Here is a 21209-nt window from a genome sequence, read left to right on the forward strand (position 1 = left end):
AACTACACTGCCACTAACTTTTACATTTAATTTGTGTTGTTCTATGATGGGGGAAGTACTTCTGTGTATGTTTATCTTATTGATTGTTGAATAAAATACTGTTTGGCCAATGAGACAGCAAGTTAGATGGGACTAGGAGTCAAAGAGAATTCTGGGAAATGTAGTAGAGAAGTGTGATCCAGGCCGGAAGTGACATAGCAAGGAGATGTGTATTTAGCAAAGGAAACAGGAAGTGTCCCCTCTTTCCCCTTTGTCTCCTCCAGCGGCAGGATGTGAGCCACCGGCAAGGAGGGACGCCAATAAGGCATCCGATAAGGTAAGTCTTATAAAATATATAGATTTATGATAATTAAGATTTAGCAAACAGATGAGAATCCTAGTCATTGGCCAAGCAACTTTGAACCTAATACAAGTTTCTGTGTATTCATTTGGGCCCTAACTCGGGCGGGTGGCTGGCGTAAAACACACACGTGGTGGTGGGACTTGGGCAGTTTTTGGCGGAAAGATTTATCGTAACAGTTCTATATTATTTTGAGATGGGCACTTACTAAGTTGCTAAGGCTGGCTTCTAACTTCTGAACTCAAGTGATCCTTCTGTTGTGCCCAAACTCTGAACCCCCAAATCATCAAGAGACCCGAAATGATGCAAAAGCGAAGAGTCTTTAATTTTACTAGTTAACTGTATTAACTTGGGTCCTCCATCCATCTGACACAGCGGGTGGAGCAAGAAGGACCTGGAGCAGCAGTGGGGTAGAGCAAGGGGAGTGACTGGGGATCGGATTCGCTAGTTGTATAGCAACAGTCTCAGGATTGGTGCACCTCTGGGTTTGGGAAGCCTGTCCTGTGTTGATTGGTCAACTGCAGCTTCAAGAAAGTTGCTATGCCTAGAGACCCTCCCAGGGCGGTTTCTATGCTCTGCATTCCACTGTTATTGGTAAAGCACATCCAGAGCCCATCAGCTAACTTCTGATTGGTTCCTCATGGAACCAATGGAGGGCAAGGTTGGGCAAGGTCGGGAGCTCAGCACATGTTGGTGAGTCAGGGAACTATCTTGCTGGGTCTTTTCTGAAGCCTGTCATGGCTACGAAAGCAGGGGCCAGGTGAGGGTCTGGGCTCTTCACTCCTGCCTCAGTGGCCTGTCTTCTTTGACATTCTAAGAGCTGTTTTCTGGTCATTCCTTTTGCTATTGTTGGGTATAAAGTGTCTCCTCAGAAGGTTCATGTGTGAGGTGTTGCTATTTTGCAAGCTACTAGGAATTGAAGAGGTGGATCCTAGCAGTGTTTGGGCAGTATCTTGTCCCTGGTCCCTTCCTTTCTCTACTTCCTGCTGTTGTTGTGAGCTAGGTTGTTCTGTTTTATGCCTTGCATGGGTTGAACAATCCTGCTCCATGATGCCCCACCTATCACAAAGGAATGAGAACACCAAGACAGTGAATCAACTCTTGTCTGACTCTGCTTATGCCGGGTATTTTGATCCCATCAATGTGAAGACTGACCAACACATTTGATTAGCTTTGTCCCTTTACCCTGTAGTTTGAAGGGCAGAAGAGATCTTAGTAACTTAGGCCATGGCAGTGAGTGACTTCCCTAAAGCCACATGAACAATTAGAAACAATGCCAGTAATAATAGTGGGGGGGGCACTTTTCTTTATTTTAGGGTCAATGTCTAAAATATTTATTTTGTTTTCATGATTGGTATTTTTAACCCCCACCCCAGTTTTTTAAATCTGGGGATTGGAGTTTCTTTTTAAACTCAAAATAGGGTCTTGGTATGTCGAAGAGCGCATTGTGATCTTCTGAAATGTAAGAGCTGTTTATAGTAAAGTCATGTTGTGCAGAGGAGACATCGCAATCCTCGCTGCCAAGGAAACACCTCAAAGCAGTGCTGAACTTGAAGCAGGGAGGTAAAGCCTGGCCTTCTTTTTGACTTCCATCCTAGAGATGGCCTAGTTTTCGTAGTGTTCTGAGGTACCTGACCACTGATGACTTATTTCTCTCCTCATCCTTGTGTAGGGTACATGAAGGGGGTTGGGATTCTTATTTTGTGAAGAGGGGCAGCTTCCTCCCATTCCCTTCCCAGAGGATGTCAGTCCCCCATGCTGAGCCTCTCATCTCAGAGAGGCTTCACTACCCAAAGCAAAAAGTAAGTCCCCTCTACAAATCCCAGTCTAAACAAGGGGAACAACAGAAACAAACACAAAAACCCGTGTGTTGGCACATAGGTAGCTGTCCCCATGAGCCGCTTCCTTTCAAGCTAAAGTGGCATTTACATTTCTTCCTATAATGTTTCTTCTTTTATGCTTCAGGAAGTCTTACTTTCAAAGACAGACAATTCATTTAGTTTTCCAAAATAATGGGAGGATCTTGCTATGTAAGCAATAAAAATATTTCCCGAAAACCATTAATTCTGGTACTGTTTCTAGGGTAACCAGAGGAGTAAAATCACAAAGCAGCAGCTGGGAAATTGGTGTAAAATTCTGTGTGATTCCAAAAAGAGCCATTATCTTTAAAAATTATAAGCTGAAAAACTAATAATTGGCATTGGAGAGCTTAACCCTGGACGGTTTATTGTTGCCGGTTTGATATAAATGCGAATGTAAATTGGAAGCCTATAGAAGCAGATTATAATGCCCCTTCTTTCCCAAGCATAACCCAGACTCTTCTGAGGTAGCAGGTAATGTCAAGTTTCTGTGATAGGTCTTAGGGAATTATCATTTGAATACCACAATCCCCTTCCTTTGGTGTTTAAAGAAAGAGCCAGGCATGGTGCCTCTGATCTTAGCCTTTGGGAAGTCCAGTTAGGAGGATTGTGTGAGTGCCAGCCAGCCTGGGCTACAGTGGGAGGCATTGTTTCAAAAACAAACATACAACCACATTAGAACTTATTAATGCTATTTTGTTAGCAGAATTTTTAAAGCACATCAAAACAATAATTGCAAGTAAAATGTACCAGTAGGTTCCAGGAGGCATAAAAGGAGTCTGGTCCATTTACAGAGAGTCAGATTCTTTTGCTGTTTATAGATTGGCTTTTTGCTCAAACCACCTATTGTCTTTTATGTCACAGATGTGTTGGGTGTAATAGACAGGCTGAAGGGAACAACCGCTGACAACGGCAGGGTTATTTTCACCCCTGCCTGTACAGAGAGATAGGCTCTCTCAACTGTCTTGCTTCTGCAGGCGACACACATGGGCTGGATCCTGTGATGTCTCCAGTCTTTCTGGTAATGAGATAAAGTCTGCTGGTCACGTTCAGGAAACAAATCCTATCCTGTGCAAGGACTCAGCCAGTGGCTCTCGGTTGGAAATCTGAGGCAGCTCGTCAGGAGGCACCAGACTTCTCTGGGGTTACCAGTGGGGAAGGGATGACCCAGGAGCATGAAGGCAAGTATGTATAATGTGTTGCTGGAGTTCCTGGTTCCATGGATGTGGCCAGTGCCTTCCCCAGCTGGTTGTCTATGATCATTCCTTCATTACTTGGAGAGCTACCTTGTCTTGTGGTCACCTGGCCTCTCGTGCTTAGTTCCTCTCTCCAGGTGACCCAGCCTAGTTCCCTTCTCTAGAGTCCTTCTCTACCCTAGGGAGAACTCTGGCATCTTCAGCCTACAGAGTCATTGCCATATCAGCTACCTTGCCTCTCGCTAGAGCTACCCACCAGCCCCTGCATCCCCCAACTACAAGGACAGAGATGAGCTCCCAGGGTGGCTCACACTGAGCTTTTTATATCAGTGACTATACCCAAATGACTCTAGAAAATGTTATTTTGACTACACTGGTACACTTTCCATACTTTTGAAATCGCTGCATTTTAAAGATGAATATGTATATTACATACATTTTAAGACTTAAATGCAAAGCTAGGCACCAGGCATTCTTATAATCCTATAATTTAGTTACTCAAGCTTCTTTTCTTTTATTTTTAGGTCACTTCCATGCTTTTTATACAATAGTGCTACAGTGAAAGAAATACTTTTGGGCATTGTTATCCATAAGAGAATTCAGAGGTTTAGGTTTTGTGCACACTCACTAAACCGTAAGAAAGCCCTTTGCCTCCTGTCTGTTATGGGCTATTACTCCTTGAAAGCAAGAAAGGATTGATTTTTTTCCCCCCTGATTCAGAGTTCTTTCTGACCAGGCTTACTGACTTTAGAAGTGACATCTAGACCCTGAATTTTCTTCCATTTTAAAATTTGACACAAAATTCCTTTAAACAGTATCAGGTTGCATTAGATCAAGAATACAGTCATGGGATCCATGATAGGAGCATGGCTAATGGCATTAGGTTGTCACAAGGAGACAGAAATGACAGCAGACAGAGACGTGGCTGTACCTCCAGCTCCCTTCTAGTGTGTTAAGGAACCTAACTTTAAGAAGTTATTGCTAATTCTTTCAAGTAGCAATATTCAATGACTGAGACACTGGCTCCAAATTAAGATGACAGTTAAAACAATGTCACTACATTTATACAGTGGCTTGTCTTCCAAAGTCTTTTACTTTTGTTATCTAATTGGATCCTCACAAATGTCCTGAGATGTGATTGAGGAAGACATTATCATTACCCTCTTGTTGATCGTGAGGCTTGATCAATGATCACAGTCACAAAGCCAGGAAGAGGCTAGAGTTTGATTGTCTAGTCATTAAGGTACTAGTGATGCCCAATGTTTCCCATGTCTTGGAAGGTATCTGTGATGCTTAATCTTGACTGCCAACTTAAAGGAATTTGAAATCACCATGGAAACAAATCTCTGGGTATGCCTTTGAGGGATTATTTAGATTAATTTAGCTGGAGGTGCAGGACCCCCATGAAGGTGGGCAGCACCATTGTTTGGATTTGGGGCTGTATAAAAAGGAAAAAGTTAGCTGAGTGCAAGCATTCGGGTGTCTCTGCTTCCATATTGAGGACCCTATGGCCAGTTGCCCCCTTGCTTCTGCTGGCAATCCGTCACTACCATAATGGATTGTATCATCTGGAAGTGTAAACCAAAATAAGCCTTTCCTTTCCTAAATCGCCTTTTGCCGGGTGTTTTGTTGCAGCACCGAGACAAGTTTCCCACCCTCATGTTGTCATCTGTTTCTATGAGCCACTACATCTCCAGTGAACTCTTTCCTGCCAGGCCTCATATCCTGTATATATACACCCTGGCCATTCTGCTTTCAAAGCATATAAAAGTATCTGTTCTGTTTCCTTGGTCTCCACTACATACATTCCTGTCTATCCTGCCTATGCTTTATCCTGAATGATTCAGATAGCTGCCCTCATGGCCGTTGGTTTCTCGGCTTGTATTCCCATCATCTGTCTCCTCTCTACACAGCAGCCAAATGGTGCTCATGAAATGCATATGGAATTCTGTTCCTTTGCAACTTAGCGTCATCCTTTGCTTGGCTTTATATGAACTCAAAGTTTTCATCCCAGACATGAATACTTCAAGGCCCACTGAGCTAGCTTCTGCCTGTCTCTCTCACATCTCCCATATCCTACCCATGCCTTTCTGCCTAGTGTGTCATAGCTGCTTTTGGCTTTCTCTCCATTATGAGAGCTGATCATACTCACTTTTATTCTAGTTCGGACCACAAACCAATAAACCATCTTCTGGCTGAAAATCCTCTTCATTATCCAGGATTTTACTTGAACTCTACCCTTCTTGAATGCCCAGTCTAAAGGAGATCTTGTCTGGCTTGTCCATGTGGCCTTGTGTTACCTCATCACAGTGCCTAAATTATTGTAATGTTTAACTCAGTTACTAAATGCACTCTTTGCGTTTAACTGGCATTCACATACCTGTACTGGGAGCCTGGAGTGGTGCTGAGTGTCTAAGCAACACTGGCCTTCATGATGACCTTCTTATCCTTCTTTCAGATGTGGAAATGGTGACATAGAAACATCTTCAGTGTCATTGCAGAAGGGCATAGACACAATTGTCCTTGCTTTTGGAAGAAGGTCTTGTTTATTCTGTTCAACACTGAATGTCTATCTTCTAGAATAGATCTGTATTTAGTAAGCACTCAATTAATGTTTGTTGAATGACAAGGATCCAGAGTCTGATTTTCATAAGGTTATCCTGCATTATCTATATTCTCCTCGAACCCTTGGTATTCCAGGAGCTGCCCTATCTAACATTTCCTGAGTTAGCTCAGTGTCTTTTGCCAGAAAAATGTTTGAAATTGAAGTTTTCATCCATCTGGAATCTTAATGCTAGTTGCAACTAACATTAATGCTGTAATGTATAGTTTTTATAGTACTTTCCATATGTATCTTGTCACAGAACAATAACACAAGGAACGAAATTATTTCTGACCCCTTCCAGAGGTGGAAGTAGTCACTGCTGCCATCTCATTAGGTTAACATAGAAACTCTTCAGCTGCAGTTGAACCTAGATGAGGTCAGTCACTTGCTAAGCGTTGGCTTGTGTCAGTTATGTCCCAGGGAGCTTGTATCTGTTAGTAATACTCATTTTGAGTAGAGTTGGAGCTTACTGGGAATGCCCACATGTGAGTTAAGAATGTTTTCAAGTGGGACAAGTTAGATTTTTCTTGGCAAGACCAGGAGAACCAAATAAACCAATTGATGATGTTATTTCATTTTGTTTTTACTGGGCTCATAGGGTAACTCAGAAGTGGAGTGTATATCTGGTATCTGTGAAGCCCTGGGTTCCATCCCAGAGCAACAACAAGAACAAATTGCCTTCAGTCTCCCTGTATTTTATGGAGCACTCTATGACGTTGCCAATAGCCCACTCTGGCACAGTCCCCTTATTTCTCTTGAGCTGACTCAGCCATTTCCAGCTGACTCCCTACCCTTAGAAGTTCCCTTTCCAGCATCCACTTACATCATAGGTCCTTTGAGCTCAGAGATATTTGCTATGTTTCCCCTCTGTGTTGCTTGCCCAGAGGCATCTGAGTTGCCTTGTGTCCAGTCTGGACACAGCTCCTTAGTTTAATTTGATATAGTTAGGCTTTAAAAGAGGTTGCATCTGTCTCCCCAGGATGCTGTGAACAATTAATTAAGTACAATATATACTTGAGACACAATTCCAGAAAGTCATAAAGACATTGCGAGGGGGTTGTTTAACATATTCTGTGAAGACTGAAGAATGTGGAGAGAAGTTGGCAAGGTCTTTTAATTAGGCATTTTACCTACGTGGGTAAAACCAGTTGTGGTAGAGATAATGTATTGTCCTCAAATCTTGCATTATTTCCCCATTTTCTGGATACAGAGGAACATAAACTCCCCGTTACAAAACAAGTTGGGTTGGGTAAGGCAATGGGGGTAGACAATAGCTATAAGGCCTTCTGCATTATTTTTCTGTTACCTCTTTATTTGGTCTTCCTTCCCCATGGTCACATGCCATGACAACCACCTGCCATATTTAAAATCGCAGCCTTGCAAGATAGGAAGAGCTTGGATCCCTTAGTTCATGAACCAAATTTACTTTTATTTATTCTTTTCAGTACTGGGAATAAGACCTAGGGTCACTTGCATGCTAGACAAGTTCTCTATCAGCGAGCTGTACCCCCAGTCCTTATTTTTTAAAAATGTTAAATGTTTTGAGACTTAGCTGATGGCCTTCAACTCTCAGTACTCCTGCCTCAGCCTCCTGAGTAGCAATGTGTGATAGTTTGAATAAGGATGGTCCTCATAGGCTCATGGGTTTGAATGTTCACTCACCAGGCAGTGGCACCATTTGAAAGGATTAGAAGATGTGGCTTTGTTGGAGGAAGTGTGTCATTGGAGGTGAGCTTTGAAATTTTCAGAAGCCCAAGCCAGGCCCAGTGGCTTGCTCTTCCTTGTGCCTGCAGATTTGGATGTAGAACTCTTAGCTACTTCTCCAATACCATGTCTGCCATGCTTTCCACCATGATGATAATGAAATGAACCTCTGAAACTGTAAGTAAGCCTCAGTTAAATACTTTCTCTTGTAAGAGTTGCCATGACCATGACGTCTCTTCACAGCAATAGATAGAACATTAACTAATAAATCATGCCATCAAGCTTAGCTAAACCTGTGTACTATTAAATTGTAGCATAATCATAGCATTCATAGGGTTGGGTGCTTCCTGTGGCTTCAGGCATCTACTGGGGTCCTGGAATAGACCCCCTACAGTTAAGGTGGACAGACTGTATTCACACCCAATTCCCAAGAGATCTCTTCCGCATTCCTGTTCTCAAAGTGTGATGTCAGAGGCAAACGTTAACATGGGGAAATTAATACAAGCCCTAAGAGCATGCTGGGAGTTTAAATGAGCTCAGAAGTCTCACTGAGGTAAAGAGTTTAATGTGTCTTAAGCACTAATAAGGTTCTTAGCAAGTAATGAAAATGAACCCACTCCCCACAGCATTGACCTGGAAGTGTGTCTTTGTTGTTTAAATTATGATTACAATGTTCTGTGCTGTATTTTATTAATGAGCTCTAAATGGAAGTGTTTATCTCAGGAGGAAGTACTATTTCTTCCTCTTGTCCCTGGTGACACACTAAACATACTAATTGATATGAAGCTGATGTTCTAGGAGACAGGAAAGCCCCAGGGCCTTTGTCACATTGACAACTGTAGCTAGAGTCTTTAAGGGGCCTGTCAAATCCAGGCTGGAAACAGGCTACTCTCATTTCCCAGTATCCCTGAGCCCGCAGCTCTGCATGATTCACTCTGCTTGTTGGAAAAGAGCTCCCCCTACATGAGTAGGGGCCTCGTAGGGCTCTAGAAAGCCTCCTACTCCTTTCTGTTTCGTGAAAAATTTCAGATGGCTTTACTTCTCTGTCTTAGTTAGGATTTTTTTTTCTTAAAAAAAAAAAAACCATGTGGAGCAACTCTAATAAAGAAAAACATTTAATTGGGGTGGCTCATTTACAGTTTCAGAGAGTCAGTTCATTGCCATCATGACAGGAAGCATGGCGGACTTCAGGCAGATGTAGTGCCTGTTACACATTTTACAGATGAGTGCGCTACACATCTTGAAGGCAACAGGAAGTCAGCTGACAGTCACACTGAGGGAAGCATGAGCACAAGAGATCTCAAAGCCCACCCCCACAGTGACACACTTTCTCCAACAAGGCCACACCTAATAATGTAATAACTCCCTTTAGGGTCCATTTTTTTCAAGCCACCACACTCTCCATCTCCAACTTCATCAGTTAGTCAATCACCTCCTCCAAGACATGGTAAACAAGACTTGGGGGTGTAACTAAGAGGCAGAATGCCAGTTTAGCATGCAGAAGGCCAAGGATTGAATCTCCAGTGCTGCCAAAAAAAGTAAAATAAATAAATAAAGGCATAAGCTACAACCTTAATGGACTACAAAAGATTTATTCCTAATGCATAAAGAACAATATTCACACTAAAGACAAAATACCAAATATACCAAATAGAGTAACTGAAAATTCTGGGACCAGAAGATGTCTCGGTATGTAAAGTTGTTTGCTGCCAAGCCTTGAGGACTTAGCTCTATACTTGGAACAGACATAGTGGAAGGAGGGAACCAACTCCCACACGTTGTTCTCTGACCTCCACATGTGAGCCACAGCCTGTGTGATGCCATGTGCAAGCATGTGTGCACACACACATACACTCATTTATTTATTATTTGTGTGTGTGTGTGTGTGTGTGTGTGTGTGTGTGTGTGTGTGTGTGTGTGCATGCAAATGTCTGCAGGTATTGGCAAAGGCCAGAAGAGGGAACTGGGTTTCCTGGAGCCGGAATTAAGCATGACACGGGTGCTATGATCTAAACCGGGGTCTTCTGGAAGAGCAGCAGGTGTGTTTAACTGCTGTGCCATCACTCTTCTTCCCCGACATTAAAGAACTCTTTAAAAAAATCACTACCTACCCCCCCAAAATAAGACAGAAACATAAAAATGTGAAATACCAGTGAATGTCTTAAGTCAAGTTTTGCAGTAAATGAAAGAAACCATGAGCTATAGTATAAGCCACAAAGAGAAACAGCTCCTTACCTCCAACTAGATTAAAAAATGTTACTTTTTATAGTAACACCTCATCATGTGGAAAAGATTGGAACGTTGGCATTTTTTTTTCAAACACTGCTGGCTGCAAAAGCAGAGAAAATTAAATAACTCCTCAGAAATATTTATCTGAGATCTTCAAAAGTGTTACCATGTAGCATCACTCATAGGGATGAATTCCAAGGAAATAAAAAAAGAATGTATGGGAAAGTTTAGTGAAGGATGCTTAGGACAGAATTATTTAAAACAGTACCATTGGAAAGTAACCCAAATCCAACAACAGGGAATGGGTAAAATAAACTGGAACATCCATAGACTTATGTACAACGTAGCCATGAAATGTTATGTTCTGGAACACCTGAAACCTTTCTAATACATGGTTAAGGGAAGATGCAAGGCCATGAAACATGGTAGTCCAATTTTGAAAAATAAAAAGCAAGCCAATATATTTATGTACGTGGGAAATAGTAAAGAGCCAATTGTCAAATACTTAATGGTTGTTATGTTTAAAAGTTAAAAATCACATATTGCCAGGAACCTATGGAAGTATGCTGAATTTTACTGTGAGTATAGGGATATAAGTCATTCCTCCATAGATGCTTATAACTAAGGCTTCTGGCAGAAGGGTGAGAAGTCATGTGGGCAAACAGAATTCCTCATAGACACTGGGAAGCATGTGAGCACTTTGGAAAGCAGTTGACATTACATTAGGAAATTGAAGACTCACAGACCATGTAATCCAGCAGCTCTGCTCTCAGGTGCACTCTTGGAATGTACGAGAGAACAGGCAGGCAGAAGCTTCACGCAGAGAGGCGGGGCAGCTTCCTGGTGCAGGTGGGAGATGAGAAACTCAAGACCAGACTTGGCTATGTGGCAAGTTTGAGACCAGCCTGGGACTGTCTCAAAACAAAAACAAAAGCAAACAAAAGACATGTGAATACCTTACAATAGCAAAACTTGGGGTGTAGCTCAAATGATCACTGGGAAAAAAATGAAGTGTAAATACACAATGAAATAGTACAATCAAATGAGTGAGCCATGTGCAGCCATCTGAATGAATCTAAGCAACGTAATACTCAGTATAAAATGAGGGATCTTAGGATATCAACTAAGGTATGAAATCCTTTTTATCCCTCAAGAAAGTGCCCCACAAACATGCCACAGGCCTAGCTGATGGACGCATTCTTCAACTCAGGCTCCTTTACCCTGGGTGTTTCAAATTGACAACCAAGGTTAGTTATCACAGTGAGTAAATACATGCATTAAAAAAAAAATTCCAAAAGAGAGCTAGCCACACTTGAGCTAGCTAGCAATGAGAGCAGTGGAGCAGGAGTGTTAATTCAGTTCCGTGCACCTGAGTTCCAAAATCAAGAAGTGGAATAGGGGAAAGAAGGAGGGGGAGCTTCAGCTGGGTTTGTCTTCTGTTGCTGTCATAAAAATTTCAGCCAAGAACAGTTTAGGAAAGGGAAGGATTTATTTGGCTTACACTTCCAGGTAACAGCCCATCACTAAGGGAAGTCAAGATGGAATGTGAAACAGAAACTGGAGGAATGCTCTTGCTGGTTTGTTTGCAGGCCCTTGCTCAGCTAGCTTTTTGTATTGCCCAGGACCACCTGCCTAAGGATGGTACTACCCATAGTAGGCTGGGTCCTCCTGCGTTAATTAATAATCAAGAGACTCCCCCACAGACTTTCCCACAGGCTGCTATGACCAAGGCAACTCCTTAATTTCAGATTCTTTGTCAGACAATTCTAGACTGTATCAAGTTGACAATGAAGCCTAATCAGGACAGCTCCTAAACTATTCTGAGGTAGTTCAAGCATAGGTCCTGACAGCCAGGATATACCTTCTTGAACCTCACCAAAAGGGAATGAACCACTGCCTGTTTTTTTTGTTTTGTTTTGATTTTCTTGGTTTTTTGAGACAGGGTTTCCCTGTGGCTTTGGAGGCTGTCCTGGAAATAGCTTTTGTAGACCAGGATGGTCTCGAACTCACAGAGATCCCCCTGCCTCTGCCTCCCGAGTGCTGGGATTAAAGGCATGAGCCACCACTGCCTGGCCACTGCCTGTTTTTATAGCCACTCTCTTACCCGACATGGAGAACCCAGAGATACTTTGGATATGGGTTCCTCTTAGAAGATACATTCATTCATTCTTCAAACTAGAGTCTTGATCTACAGAACATAACCATCCTAATGGCATGTTAGTTGTCTCTCAATGGGAGACCTGACTGTGTTTTGCTTATTCCAAATGCTTCACAAGGTGCAAAAGCATTTTATTTCAGGAGAGGATACTCTGTTTCCAGGTGTTTCATTCTAGGAAACACATCCACCCAGCTAGGATTAGAAGCCCTTGGGTAATTTGCACTCCTTACAAATGCAATAAGAGCTTTTAGAGGCAGGGAATTTCCCAAACTTGGAAGTTCTAGAAACAGAATAAAGGAGACATATGTAGGGTGTCACCAAGGGAGTTTGAACTCTATGACATTGAAGGTCTCTTCCAACTCAGGGTGGGGAGCCCAGGTTTCTTTCTTTTGGATGGGCCAATTAGAATAGTGCCTGGTCTGTTGGATTAAGTGACAATTTAATTCTGCCAATTACCTTGCAGCAATTTTGTCATAAGTTAATAGCCTGTCCATTAACTTAGATTACAACACTAATTAGGTACTTGGCATATGGATATTTATGAGCCTTGAAAATAGAGGCCAAGAAGTCATGAGGCCCAAAACATTGTATGAATATCCTTCTTTCCCTATTAAAGATGCACATGTTCACAGAGATAAAGAAGAAAGAAGGAATATGGTTAGCATTCTTCATGTCTGATTATTTCTCAAGATAAGAAATATCTTTAACTGATCTTGACAGCTAGAGGAAAATTTGTTACATCTATTTCTTAAAGTTCATTCCAGGTTTCTGAGGATGACCTTGTGGTATGAGTGGCTGACCTGGGAACATTACTCACTAAAATTAAAAGTTTGAAGAGCTTTGGGTATTTTGTGTTTTGTTTGTTGAAGAGAAAGTTCACATCAATGGTCTTTTTTTTTTTAATTGATTCTGTTTGTTGTTATATACAAGCTTAAAGACAAGTCTCCAAGGATGTGGTAAAAGATATGTTTTCTATCTTAAAAGCTAATTTTGGAATATAGGCTAATTCAATGAATTCCACTGGGAAGAAGGATGATTTGACCCATAAGAAAAAAATCATGAGTTTGTCTCTTTTAGCCACTTGGGAAAAAGAGCCAAGATTTTGGGGAGAAAGTTTGTGCCATCGGCATTTCATGTCCATTTGACCTATTCTTCTATGATTCTATAATGTATCTTCAGGACTGAAATTCAGAGTGGAAGCCACTTTCATTTTGTTTTAGTAAATTCACTCTGAAGACTCTCTTAGTGACTGTCTTAGTTATTTTTCTATTGTTACAATAAGACACCATGACCAAGGCAACTTACAGAAGAAAGAGTTTATTTGAAGCTACAGTTTAAAGGGTTAGAGTTTGGCAGGGAGCATGGCGTCAGGCAGGTAAGGTATGGTGCTGCAAGAGTAGCTGAGAGCTTACATATTGAGACACAGCCACGAGACAAAGACAGAGCTAACTGGGGGTGTTGGGAATCTTCTGAAACCTCATAGCCCACCCCCAGTGACGTGCCTCTTCCAACAAGGCCATAGTTCCTAATCTTTCCTGAACAGTTCCACTGGGGATCATCCTTTACATGAGCCTACAGGAGGCATTCTCGTTCAGATAACCATAGTCACTTTATATAAAGGTTAGGTTCTGAGACCTGAAGCTGATTGTAAAAAGATTGAAAATGGATGTAGAAACAGAGTCCTAGATGTGAGCCCCCTGGGAATCTAACGACAGCCAACCTCAGCACATCCCAAGCAGGCAGGCAAAGACAAGGTACTCTTGGGAGCCAAGGACCAGCCATAGAAATCAGGCAAGATTTAGCCAGAAGGTGGGGTCAAGAAATCCTTTGAAGGAGCAAAATGGAGTAATGAGCTACTTTGAAGTTTCTTGCTGCTTCAGCAGGGGGCAAAATATGGAATAATTGCATGTATCCAGGCAACCAAATTCGTGCTTTAAAGCTGGTTTTAACAGTACAATAGTACTCTCTTATCCATGATGAGTGTGCTTCATGACCCCTAGATGATGCCTAACAGTTTTGATCTCTACGTACACTGCCTGTTCCCTGACCTGTAGACCCTGTAGTGTTGCCCCATAGTTATCAAAGTTAGTATTTCCTCTCAAATTTAATGACCTGGCTGCTTGCTGCCTCTTTTGAATCACTATCTTAGTGCTTTGAATCCATTATCATGTAAAATAAGGATGCCTTAACACAAATACTGGAACATAGAGATAACTGACCTGGTGTCTTGTTAACCAAGGTGGCTACTGAGTGACTAGTGGATGGGTGATGTATACAGCATGGATACATGGGACAAAAGGCTCACTCCTTGGGTGAGATGGAATGGGAAAATATGAGTCCTCAAAGTAGCACATGCTTTGAAAATTGTGAGTTGTTGCTTTGCAGAGTGTTTTTGGATGGCAGTTGACTGCAGGTAATTGAAACCATATATATTTTGTGGAAGTAGGTAAGAGGGAAAACCATGGTGGTATGTCACATTCTTTAAAGCTGTTAAAATGATTTGAACTTGTTTTTGCATTGCTTCTGAGATCTTCAGTATAACTAGTGAGATAACAAGAGACACTTTGTAGGGTAGCCTTGCGGCAGTAATGTTTTCTGTTTTGCTATTTGTAGCTGTTAGTCATATTTTGTAATCAACATTTGAATGAATTCCCACTGCTCTATACTATAGCAGCTGGATGATTAAGCATGTCATCTATGCTGACCACCCTATGCTGCTCTGAAGCCCTGGGGGCACCTCCTAAGGACCCTTAGAATTATAAGTATGGAAATTGGAAAACTATTTTCTTGAACAACAAAATAGGCTGCTTTCTTCTGAAAAAGAAAATAACTGAAAACTGGTCTTTTACTTCACCCCCAGAAGTGGCAGGACATTGTCAAACATCCATATGCTTGAAAGAAGCCATGCCTGTAATTATGGATAAGCTGGGTGTATAAAGTTTAAAGTACTATGGCAATTAATGATTAATGACTAGTTTAGGGACAAGTGTTTGGTTTCTTCTAGAGTCCCAAGCCCATCGGCCTCTCTGGAATAGAGACTTTCCCAGAACAGCAACTGGAGGGAGGGGACATCGAGAAGGGAGGATTCCTGTCCACACTGATTCCATTCAAAGTCCAGGTGTATCATGTAACTGAGTCTAATTAAAATGAAAAATGGCACGATGCAAAAATATTTACTCTTCATGCCGGGGTGAAAAGAACCCTTTAGAGATAGCTGTTGTACTGGCTAGTTCTATGTCCACTTGGCACAAATTGGAGTCATTAGAGGAAGGAATCTCAATTGAGAAAATGTCTCTATAAGATTGAGCTGTAGGCAAGCCTGTGGGAATTTTCTTAATTAGTGATTGATAAAGGGGTGGCCCAGCCCACTGTGGGTGGGGCCACCCCTTGGCTAATGGTCCTGGGTTCTATAAGAAAGCAGCAAGCCACGGGGAGTAAGCCTGTAAGCAGCATCCCTCCATGGCCTCCACATCAGCTCCTGCCTCCAGGCTCCTGCCCTGTTTAAGTTCCTGTCCTGGTTGAGTTCCTGTCCTGACTTCCTTCCGTGATGGACTATGATGTGGAAGTGTAAACCAAATAAACCCTTTCCTCCCCAACTTGCTTTTGGTCATGGTGTTTCATCATAGCAATACTAACCCTAACTAAGACGACTCTCCTTGAACTTTACATGTTAGCCACTTCAGGAAGTGGGTTTGCCTGTATTCTACAGACAAGCTCAGAACCTGTAATCAGTTTTGTACAAAATCCATGTGAGGATATAGAGGATAAACATCAAACATAAGATATCCTGGGCTGGCAAGATGGCTCGGGGTTGAGTGGCTCAGGATTGGGTGGGGGAGGCACCACACAAACCTGATAAGTTTAATTCCTAGGACCCAGGTAAGGGTGGAATCAGAGAACAGCACAAAGCTGCCCCTGACCTCCACACATACACCTACATATACACACCCTCCCTTGCACACATGATACTTTATGGCATTTAAAAAGATGCTTAACTTAAAAACAATTAGTTAAATATACAAAATGTTCTAGCTGTATGTATGTATGTATGTATGTATGTATGTATGTATGCATGCATCTACCTATCTATATATCTATTTTTGTCTTGTCGCTATGCAGCCCAGGTTGCCTAGAATGTACTATGGCCAGAGCTGGTCTGGAACATGCAGTCTTTGTGCCTCAGCCTTCCAAGTGCTGAGATTATAGGCATGTGCCTCCATGCCTGGCTTTTTTAAAAAATTTTGTTCATAAATACAAATATTTCCATTTTTCTGTGAATCAGAGATGAATTGATCATAGCCAAATTGTAGGTATTTAGAGACACTGTCGCCCTTGGTCATTTAACGTGAAAGTAGTTCATTTCAGAACTACATTCGTCAGGATCTTGACCCTCTACCTCATCAATAGTGCTGGCAACACTTTCAGATCATCAGTGTAGCTATTTCAGATGTGATTTTTTTCTATTTTGAATTTCTGCTGTTTTAAAACAATTTTATTACATTTTATTTGTGTGTGTGTATGTGTGTATGTATGTATGTATTTATGTGTGCATGTGGCTGGACCTGGGCTGTAGTGCTCATGAGGAGGTCAGAGGACAGCCTGTAGGAGTCAGTTCTCTCCCGCCACCAAGTCAGTCCCAGAGACTGAACTCATTCATCAGGCCTTGGCAGCAGACACCTTTATCTGCTGAACTATCTTTCTGGTTCTCATCTTTTAAAAAAATTAAATCTCTACCTTTCCCCCCCATACTGTAATCAACACAAAGATATGGTTATGAGCATTATAATGCAGCCAATGATCTCATGGCACAGTGACATTATAGTACAGTTGTACTAGAAAATTTAATTGTATCATAATCGTAATCTCAACGTCTTAAACTCTGCTCAGAGACACTAGCTCGGGATTGATTTGCTCTCTGAATGACTTTACAAACCCTTTGAGGTTCAGTCTCTTTCTAGCTATAAACCAAAGGTTAATAGTATCTACCTTCATGCTTATTGTGAGGCATAAATGAGGCAAGGTGTGTAACAGTGGCAATAAACTCAAAGCACTATAAAAATGAATGGTGGGACTATAAAAGCAGACACACACAAGGGAAGTCAGGCAGCGGCCATTCAGGAAGAACCTCCATCTTTTGCTCTTACAGTATTGTACTATTCTGGCTCAGGCTTGGATAATCCTAATAAAATGTGTGTGAGAGAATGCAATGGCTTCCATGTCTTGAACGCCTCTCTTATGTCCTCTGCAGACGAGCAGCTTGGGGAAGCCTACAAACATCTGAAGTCCAAAATGTGCTTCTGGTCAAAGTGTCTTGTGTTTTACACACTTTGTGCAATGAATGTACTCAGTTTTGATATAAACAGAACAAGCCATGGTTCAGTTTCTTTTGACCCTTCTCTAGGGAAACACAGGAAGTCAACCTGTGAGATTTTTGTACATTGTTAATAGGCCTGTCTTTTCCTCTTTTTCCCTTTTTTTGGGCTGGCAAAAATAACAGCCTTGGTCTGTGAAGCAAAACACTATTATTGACTTAATGTCAAGAATTCTGGCTTCTAATATCTAAGATATTTTTCAGTGGTCAAGGCAGAATAAATTGGGCTCTTTTAAGGGGACACAGAATGTCAAGAAGCAGAAATAGAATGGTCCTGGAGTAATATTATAGATTAATCGAATATCTAGGCCTTTATGTGTGTGTGTGTGTGTGTGTGTGTGTGTGTGTGTGTGTGTGTGTGTGTGTGTGTTCGGGCACACACACACACATGTGGGCAATGCACTCACATGTGCACATGTGTGATGAATCCAGACATCTTTGCTCTAAGTCCACCGTATTTTCTTGAGACAGGGTCTCTCACCACATTTGGAATTCATTGACTCTACTAGGCTGACTGACCAATGAGTTCCAGGGATCAACTCATCATGCTGGAATTGCAGATAAGCCCTCATGTTTTTGTTTTTGTTTTTGTTTTTGACGTGTCATTTCTGGGGATCCACACTTATAACCTCATGCTTGTGTGGTAAGCACTTTACTGACTGAGCTATCTCTCCCAAATTTCCAGGGTTCCAAAATCCTTTACACTGAGTCTGGAGCACAGCTGAGCAGTAGAATATTTGCCTAGCACAGTCCTGCTTTCCATTCCCAGCCCCCACTCCTGGAAATCTTTACATTTATGTCCAGTGACTGTAGTGGTTGTCATGTAAGGTGGCTGTAGTAATATTCAAAAGGAGTAAGTGACAAAATTGATCACTCATCCTCTATTACTTTATCATCTCTGGGGCTATGTTATGAGAGCCTTTTCCTGCCTTCTCTGTCCTGGAAAATCTGACTACAAGACTCCATTCCAATTTTCCCTGTTAGGATCACATGAACTGATCATAATCTTAGCCATACTTAGAGCTGGGCATGGTGACACACCCTAGTAATCCCACCACTTAGAGGGCTGGCGCAGGAGGATCTTGAGTTTGAGGGCTCTGAGTTACATAGTGAGACTGTCTCCAAGTACCAAATGATGATCTAAAGGCTTGACTTGGTGTTAAACTTCAGATCTATGGGAAAGCAGACTTTTATGTCAAATAATGGAAGGCATTATGCTTTGGATCTGGGAACCCCCCCAAAAAAAGAACTGTGCTAAATGTTTGGCCATCATCCTATGATACTGTTGGGAAAGAGTGCAATTTAGGAGGCAGGGAGTAGTGGAGAGAAGTTATGTCATTAGGAACATTAAGGGGATATTGGGATGCTGGTCTCTTTTCTTTTTCTGCCTCCTGTCCATCATGAGATGAACAGGGCTCCATGCCATGATCTGCCTTTTCATAGGCCCAAAACAAGAGGGCCAAGTGGTCATGGACTAAGATCGCTGATACTGTGAGGTAAACCCTTTGTTCTTTAAGTTGAGTATCTCAAAAGGTTCATTAATTCTCTTTGGTTTTAAGTTTAGAGAAAGAACTTAAATAGAAGTCTATTGTGCTGACATGTCCAAGCCACCTTAGATGTAGGAGTTGTGCTGAAGAAGTATCAGTTGGGACTGAGCTCCACAAGTCTAGGTTTTCATCAGTTGTAATTGATTCAGTGTCATGGTCTCTATTGCTTGCAAAGAGATGTTTCCTTGATAATGGGTGAGGACTTCGCTTATTTCTTGGTGTAGTGAAAAACATGTAGAATGCAGTTAGGGATTGTACTTTAAGAACTCTTTTTTTTGTTGCCGTGAACATCCTTTTCTTTTTAGAATTTAGGGCTCTGTTTTGTTTTCAGGATATTCCAGGTCAGAAGATTTCATTTCATTCTCTGTCTTGGTTTTGATGCTTGATAGTCCTTGAAATAAGAAAGTGATGTGAGCCTTAAAAGCTTGCAGCCTGTCCGTGCCTGACCTCTCTTATCTCAACCCAACTGGAGCCTGGAATATCAATTACCCCCGTGCTTGATACAACTTATTTGTAGGAAGCTCTAGGGGTTTACAGATTCTGGCAATGGCCACTTTGCTTGACCTACTCTCTAGGAAAGGAGTGGAAATTTGTGTTTCCCATCCCAAACTGTTCTGAATCCCTGCTCTAGTCTGTTTTGACTTACTCTGTCCTCGGGACATTCGTCTCTTCCTTGTCCCTGTGTCTGTGCTGTGTTCATGCTGTGTCCCCATCTGGCATGCCCTACTTTATTTTGCCATCCAGATGTCAGCTCGAGGAGTTTCCAGGCAAGGGCTCTACTTTTTTTTTTTTTTTTTTTCTCACAGCTGTGTCATTAGGTGTGCCCCAGCTGCATCACTAACAGAAAATGCCTAGGACAGCATCAGGGCCACATTTATGGATGTGGATTAAGTGACAGTCGATAATGACTATCAAAATCTATTCAAACTTCAAAGCTTCTCCAGGGAAAGAGAAGAACAGAATTCATCATTTATTCAACTCAACTGAACGACTGTCTTCAACAGTCCAATACATTTGTGCCTTCATATTCGGGTGAAGGACCCAAAGCCCCTACTGATACTGAAATAGACAGGTCCTCAAATCTTCATATAAAACATCACAATGCATATAACCTTTAACATCCTCCCATATACTTTAAATCACTTCTATATTATTTATAATAGTAAATACAATGTAAGTGGCATACAAACAGCATTATACTGTATTGTTTGGGGAAGACAAGAAGCAGGTCCATACATGTTTATTAGCAGTACAAACACGGTTTATTTCCCCTTTTCTTTTTCTCTTTTGAAATATGATCTTGGCATGTAGGTTAGGCAGGCCTTGAACTTGAAATCCCTTTGCCTCAGCCTCCTGAGTTCTGGGCTTACTGTCACCAGTGGTTGGTTGAGTCCACCGATTTGAAGCCCCTGGTGCAGAGGCTGACCACCACGCTCCTCTATTTATGCTTCTAAGTCTGTTGAGTTGTTCCCATTTCCACATTCACACCTCCTCCAGGAAAAGAGGGAGCGTCCTGTGGTTGTTGATGAGTGGGAACATGAAGGCAAATCCTCCAATTGCAGACTCAGGTCACCACCAGATAATATTTACTATGAATAAGGTTTTAGTCCATTCGGCAGTAGTGACTGTGGGCCCGGCTTTGTCTTAAGGCCTTTATACATCTTGACTCATCAATTTTCCTTACCATACTGTATGTTAGATGGAATTATTATTTCTGTTTTGTAAATATGAATACTTAGAAAAAGAGATCAGATAACCTATCCAACTAGCAAATATTCACTTAACTGGCAGATCCAGGATCCGAGTCTTGTCTACTCTAGAACCTGGGATTCAATCTCGGCCACATTGTGTGTGCCTCAACTTCAAGTCTTCTGTTCCTCCCCTCTGCTTTTCACTTGAAAGAATGACTCTCTACCTCTTCCCGGAAGACTATTTCTTCTACGTGCAAACACTCGTACTAAAAGTGAAAAATTCAGTTCTAAAAAATGAGATAAAATAAAAATTTTGAAAAACTTACAAGTTGTTTCCCTTCTGAACTCCCACTTAGCACATGTCCTAATTAGTAACTATTGTCATTTTCACACAACCTGGAATCATCTGAGTGGAGGGAAAAACAAATGAGGAATTGCCTCAGTCAGACTGCCCTGCAGCCATGTCTGTAAGAGACGGTCAGGACTGATGATTGACATTGGGGGGGGGG

The 21209-nt window shown here is 41.8% G+C and overlaps 1 long non-coding RNA gene across 1 annotated transcript in view; it reads left to right on the forward strand.

The window, feature by feature from the left end:
- Positions 1–254: 254 nt before the first annotated feature.
- Positions 255–21209, forward strand: part of LOC103159905 — a 65609-nt gene continuing 44654 nt past the window's right edge. The window contains exons 1-2 of the long non-coding RNA XR_004769401.1: positions 255–316; positions 3177–3384. This is a non-coding gene — a long non-coding RNA (uncharacterized LOC103159905). The remainder of the gene's footprint in view (positions 317–3176; positions 3385–21209) is intronic.

This window comes from Cricetulus griseus, chromosome 3 (assembly GCF_003668045.3).
Source record: "Cricetulus griseus strain 17A/GY chromosome 3, alternate assembly CriGri-PICRH-1.0, whole genome shotgun sequence".
Lineage (NCBI taxonomy): Eukaryota > Metazoa > Chordata > Mammalia > Rodentia > Cricetidae > Cricetulus > Cricetulus griseus.